Raw genomic sequence first — 5,921 nt, forward strand, 5'->3', positions numbered from 1 at the left:
CATTCACTGTGAGTTATAGCTTCCCTTTTTACTTTACTATTTTTGGTAATGAGAATACATGCGCTTTTTATGTTTTACATACTAGACACGAGTACTTAAACTTTATATATGTGTGGGTGATATAGCGGCACAAAGATTCCCCTTAGCACGGTAACGTTTAATCATTGGTTTTTGAACCGGTGAACGCGAATATTAGATATGGATCCATAGGGTTTGACATCCCCACTCGGGCTAGTCGCACTAGCATTCAATGGGTGTTTAATACTTCGAGAACTTATGCACTCTCCAAGTGTACTTTTAGGGGGTAATATTACGTTAAGTTAGTTACCGGGTGCCCACGGATAAGCATATACTTTATCATACTGTTTTGAAACACTGGTTGAAGCACTAAAATCTCGTGGTCTACATTACATTACTGATTACAAACAAACTATAGCTCACCAATATTCTTGTTGACCTTTTAAGCATGTATTTCTCAGGTGCTTAGATGTTGTTGCTTCTGATATTAGACTTGCTGTCTTGGTGTTATAGACTTGCTGTTACAGACTCGCCGTGTTAGATTTTCGCTGCATTACTTAGAGATGTCTCAATCATGGAACTTTTATTTTGCAATCGCAACTTATGTTATTTTAAATAATGGCTTTGTAACGACCTTTGTGTCACGTTATCTTTTGTAAAACGTTATCTTTTCATGAATGCAAAACTCGTTTTAAAACAGCATGTAGCATTACACTGTGTAATAGACCTGTTGTTGATGATTCGTACATGATGGTTTTGTACGGGGCATCCCATTTGGTATCAGAGCATGGGTTGTAGGGAATTAGGTTGCATTAGTGCGTCTTGACCGAGTCGAGTAGGATTCACTAATAGGACTAATCTACAACTTGCTCGTTTACTTGTTTCTGCGGAACTGCTGCATGCTACTGCTTACTTTTACTGCTATATGATCTTGCTGTATGCTACTGCTTATTCTCGCTACTGCATGCTACTATCTGCTTTTTGCATGATACTTCTGTTTGCTACTGTTATTATTGCCATGCTTTGTACTGCTGTAGACGATCTACGTTGCTGTAGTTATTATGTCTGATTACGTTCTTGCTACATGTCTGCTATTCGCTGTACCGACTTAGAAAATTTATTTTTCCTAGTTCAGATGTTTTTCTGAACCCTTTTCCCACTCGTCTAAATCCTAAGGACTAGTATTGTAATCCACCTGTTACTACTGTTCCACCGTTCCAGAGATCGAAACATTACTTCACGCAATCTAGGAAGAGTACCCATCGGATTACACGCTCACTAAAGTTGATTCTCGAAGGAGGAGATATATGAGGACTTGTTGGAGTAACCGCACCCCCCCCCCCGAGCTCACCCTAATTAGCCACGTACAACGTATGAACATTAGAAGGTTGTTCAGTTTCCGCAAGTTGACCCGTATCCCGTACGCTTTCATGATCGTCACTTATCTCTTTCATCCTTCACCACTGCTCGACGATCTAACGACACTTCTGGACTTAGGTCCCTAACACTTTTAGGTATTGGAGAAGTCGGGAAGGCATCTCCTTTCACAAGGCCAGAGTGTCTCATACTGATGCTCAGCCATACCCAAACACTTGGGATTCGCCTCAAGACATATCGTATTACTACTTGCTACACGTACAACTCGACACGAGACCCATATTGAATTTCTAGAAAGGAACCTAACGACATTACCTGAACCCGAACGTTTTGAAGAAAATTTCGGGACATTTAGGCATTGATGCATGACCTACCGAACCTACACACCCACACCGAGAAACCGTGAGATTAATTATGTAGATTTTGTTTTGAGATAGCATAGATAAAGCACCGTTAGATGAAATTGAGTAGAACTTGAAGTGATCACGTTACATTGACCATATGAAGTGATATTAGAATGAACGTACGATTTAGTACAATATAATGACGACGGGTCAGCGTGATTATATTGAAGTAAATAATGCAGAAGTTCCAATGTTACTACGTAAGGAATATGAAGTGATTCGAAGAAAATTTTGGTAGGAACCACTTGAGTATACGCATTATGGTCTGTTAGAGGTAAGGAAAGAATAACCACGTAGCCCAGATACTATACAAGAAGGGCCTTAATTGCAGAATTGATAACCCAAAAATCTGTTATAGATATAGACACCCTGGACACTTAAGGAAAAAGTTCTCAAATAGGAAAAACTTTGGACTTACTTGTGGTAGAACAATCGTTATCTCAGCTATGGAGACTCGCATGGATCCTGATTTTAGTTAGGGTAGTTTCGTCACAACGTTTTATTGTCTCGAAGTTGTATAATGCTAGAGCGATAGAAACCTTATATCTAAGAACCTTAGTGTTGTGACTAATAAGCCATTAACAACCATGAGAGTTAAGTATTCTATAGGACAAGCTAATGGTAAGCTGGCAGAGATAGAGGAATAATTTAAGGTAGTACCTAAAAATTAACAGGTGGGTCATTTGGAGATGACCTCATGTCAACAAAACTTGGAAGTTTTAAAGAAGTTATTTGAGAAGATTGATAGAATTTTTCATGGTAGGATAGTAAGATTTGGTTAGAATGAATCCTAAGATTAACCTAACACACATCAATTTGGGAAACTTGATGTAATAGTTGGAATAGACTCTAGGATTAACCTAATACTCATCAAGATTTGAAGCTTTGATAAAATAGTTGGAACGGACTGACTTTCAAGAATGAAAGCGAAAGTTATTTATAGTGAGAATATTATTCGTATACCTCGCGAGAATGGTGAGCCATTAATAGTTTACGGGGAGAGAAGTAGCCGAAGCTGAACCTTATTAGTTGCATGACAACAACCCGAAATCCCACAATGGAAATGGGAAGGAATAACAATGGATTTCATCACGAAGCTACCGAAAACGGTAGGCGGTTAGGACACTATCTGGGTTATTATTGACCGTCTCACCAAAACTGCCCACTTTCTAGCCATGAAAGAAACTGATACAATGGACAAACTTGCACAATGATACACAAAGGAAATTGTATCCCGTCACTTCAGCGATTCAAATTCTATATTAAAGACTACCCAAGAATCTCATTTGATACTCATTCTTACGCGACTCTAAATCCTAACTTACTCCGAGAGATTTCTTATTTGATGATAATCACACCATCATCCTTCTATCTTCGATATTAGTCATACTAGTTTAAAATTTTCCAAAATCAATGGGTGGTTAATTCTCATCCTCATACTCTCCCATTCGTATCTCACTTATAAGCAATAGCTTCACACTTAAGCATTTTTGGTCGAAGGACTTATGCCCTACTAATAGTCATCAACCATATTTAAATTCAATAGTTTGAATTACCTCGTGACATTTTTGCTCAAATATCACCCGAAATTTTCAAAAATCTTTTACTCGATCCTTATCAATCTTTTTCCAACTTGTAACCTCCGAAATATGAAAATTTTGTTTACATACACTATTTTACAATGCGATCCTCTCAAAGTTTTATAAAAATAAATTTATTTTATTGCCATTCGTACAAATTTTAGAAACAGTATATGTTATATATAATAAAGTAAATGATTACTTATTTTGACTAGTACGTATGAAATTTTACTTTCACTTTTACAAATCAATTATTTTATTCAAAAGATATTTTACTTAGAATAATACATGTTGTACATAACTCTAGTTTACTAAAAACTTTGTTTCTTTTATTACATTGTCACCTAAAACGATTTATATAAAATTTTCGTTGCTTATTCGTATCCAAGTTATCATGAAGACTTTACAACCATCGAGAGATTCATGCGTGTGTGTTGAAGACACTTACCACCACGTCATGCAGAGCCTTTGGGCATCCACTAACACTTAAACCATTCAAAATTATTGCGTTACTCCAAGGATCTTATTTGCCACACCTGTTGGAACGATGCACTTTCTTACGTAACTCTAAGTCCTGACTTATTCCAAGAGATTCTCATTTAGTGATATTAACACCATCGGTATTCCGACTTTCATATTAGTCATAACCTGTTTGGCATTTTGCAAAGTCAAGAAGCGATTAACTTCTCATCCTCATACTCTATCCTTCATACCTCACTTTTTCGCAACGACTTCGCACGTGAACATTTTTGGCCCAAAGACTTACGTCCTGATAATTATCAAAACTACATTTAATTCATTGTTTTCATTACCTAGTAACATGTCACCCGATGATTCAAAGATTTTTCACTCGATCTTTTTCAACTCGTAACCTCTGAAATACGAAAAACTATGTCTATCAAAATTTTTACACGTTGTTTATTTGTGCGGTCCTCACGAGATTTATGGACAAATGAAAGTAATAAAATTTTTCTGTCACTTATGCGATTTATAAAATCATATATGTATGTATATAATTAAGTTAATAAATTTACCCTTACTTATTTTGGTTAGTACATACTAAGTTATACCTTCAAATTATTTAAAAATCGCTCCTTTATTTAGTTGTTTAACCTAAGTCAAATAGTTTTGTACAAAATGGTACACGTTGTACATACTTCTAAATTTACTAGGAAATTCGTTCCATTTATGGCGTCACATCAAGCGTTTAAATGTTTTTCAAAACTTCCTTGGTTGATTTCATTAAAGGTTTTCGTATTAGACTACACCATGTATGGATCACACTTCTTCTCATCCCCCCGTTTAGGGATGAAGCTTACCATTAAGATCTTTGTTAAAAACTCTTGAGCCACTTTGGATGGCAGTTTTATAAAATTTGTTAGGAAGTCTTTGCGCTCGTAAAATGTTCCTTTTAAGGTTAGACATGGCAAAAATGCGGGCCGATAAATCAGTTTCTGAGGTACACTCAGTGGTCACCCCATTGTAGGAAAGACACTAGGTGGATTTTTACTCTCAATAGTTCTCGGCTAATCGCAACACCCTCGTAAACATCATCTCTATGAATCAGTATATTTAGGTACAAGAAATCATTTTTGAGATCCTCTTCACCCGGAGTAAACCATTCTTTATGACCAAGGGTCCACGTATCTTCTCATCCGCGCATCCCCATAAGTATAAGGATAAATTCAGAATCAACTCGCTCGTTGTACAAAAATTTCACTCTCGTTCAAAGATCACATCTCTCGTGCGATTTTCTTTCGGAAATGTAATGTAAAATACTTTAAAAATCTATGAATCTTGTTATCCTCTTGGAAGGGACTGCTTAAAACATCTATAACACTGATGTGGTTACTCTATATATTTCTTCCCCCGTTGGTTACAACTATATGTTGTTCTAGTTAATGATAACCATAACTTCAACATGTAACTGAAAGGATAAAGTTACATTATGGAACTGTGCTTTCATTCCATCCAAGGATAAGTTCACACCCAGTATGTTGTGATCACCATGTTTTCCATTCTATCTGTTAGCTTTGTATTGCGACATAAGTGCTCAATGTTTAAGATGAGTTTGGTAACATTCATGATGCACTCCATGCATCCAGCTTCCTGAAGATGCCTGTAAGGGTAAAAACATTATCTTTCCTTTTGTGGGTATATATTCGGATGACATATTCATGTTAGCAAAAACGAAATCAATTTGTTGATCTCTTAGGACAAGAGACTTAATTAATGGCATATACCTATTCTTACTTTTATACGTCCAAGTACCTTTCAAGGTAAATAACTCACTTCTGAGCCCACGAGTCTCTCGGAACTTTGATACGCTCATTCTTCTTCAAATTCGGTACCGTTGTTGGTCACTCCTCAAAATTTCGGGACGAAATATTCTTTAACAGGTGGGTAATGTATGGACCCGACTTTTTCGACTTATATTTTTGTGCTCTATACTTTCACGAATCTGCGTATATGAGCGTACTGAGCTAGTTTATGCTCTGGGATCTTAATCCATGTTAATTACTTCCATTAATATCTTACAACG

Source organism: Rutidosis leptorrhynchoides, chromosome 10 (assembly GCF_046630445.1).
Source record: "Rutidosis leptorrhynchoides isolate AG116_Rl617_1_P2 chromosome 10, CSIRO_AGI_Rlap_v1, whole genome shotgun sequence".
In the NCBI taxonomy this organism is placed as follows: Eukaryota; Viridiplantae; Streptophyta; class Magnoliopsida; order Asterales; family Asteraceae; genus Rutidosis; species Rutidosis leptorrhynchoides.